This window comes from Merops nubicus, unplaced genomic scaffold, assembly GCF_000691845.1.
Source record: "Merops nubicus isolate BGI_N331 unplaced genomic scaffold, ASM69184v1 scaffold16231, whole genome shotgun sequence".
NCBI lineage: Eukaryota > Metazoa > Chordata > Aves > Coraciiformes > Meropidae > Merops > Merops nubicus.
The window spans coordinates 18,770-19,976 of record NW_008587733.1 but is presented as its reverse complement, the minus strand read 5'-3'; positions in this window follow the sequence as shown (position 1 = coordinate 19,976).

Genomic DNA, 1,207 nt, shown 5'->3' with positions numbered 1-1,207 from the left:
TCCACCTCCTGAACAGAGCTGCTCCTTCTGTGCTGGGGCTGAGGACAAGCTTGAGCCTCTTCTCTGTCCCCTACCGGGGTGACACCCCCGGGGAGGTGAACTTGCTGAGCTGGAAACTGCCCCAGAGCCATCCCCTCCCTCGGTGTGTCCCCAGCAGCGTGCAGGCAGGTGGAGAACCAGAACTGCCCTCCCCAGCAGCCAGGCGCTGGCAGCAGGCAGGAGCTGGCTCAGCTCCCTGCCAGGGGCAGGGCAGGCAGCTGGAACCCTGCCCGGCTGGCAGTGGTGCCCAGCAAAGCTGGGCTCAGCAGGTTGGGGGTGACCCTGTGACCCTGGCTCTGCTCCCAGCAGAGCTGATGGAGGCACCGAAGCTTCGGGAGCCAGCCAGTGTTTCCCTGCTGTCCTGCTCCCTTCCCCAGGCTTTGGGCTTGTTCCCAGTGGGGGAGAAGGGACATGGAGCAGGGACAGCACCTCCCCACACAGACCACCTGCCAGGAGGGGTGTCTGGGAATGGGGCAAGGCTGAGCTGGTGCAGAATGGATGGAGGTTGGGTGCCTGCTGGGGCACAGGGCTCCTCCAGTGGCACCTGCTTGCCCTCGTCCCTTTGGGTAAGGAACCAACCCTCACCAGCCACCCCTGGGGTTGGGTGTGTGCTGGGGGGGCCGTGCTGAGAGCCCCTGGGGGCACCACACCATCAGCCCACCGTGCTGCTGGTACAAGAGGCTCCCTTCAGGTCACCCGTGGTCCTTCTGCAGTGCCCACCCTGTGTCCTCATCCTCTCCTCGGGGCAAGGGGGGAGAGGCAGAGCTGGCAGCTCGGGAAGCTGGGCTTGGCATCTGTGGTTCCAGCTCCTGGTGTGATGTGCTGACACCCAGACCATCGACCTGCTGCTGCCCTGCTGATGCCAAGTGCTGAGCAAACGGAGCACCAGGCTCCTCTGGCCCATGGGGCAACACCCAGCACCTCAGCAAAGATCTGCAAGAAATTACTCCAGGGATCTCAGCACGTTGACCACAAGGCTGCAGGAAGGGGGGACCACACAAGAGACGTGGAGCTCGTGAGCCACCTCGTGTAGCTGTGCTGCAAGCCCTGGTGTGGCCCACAGGAGCCTCTGCCCTGGCAGCCAGGCCTCCTCCTTGGAGGCAGCAGGCAAGGCTTTCCTTCCATGTGTCTCTGCTAATGGAAACTAGGAGCTGTACAACCTTGGCGC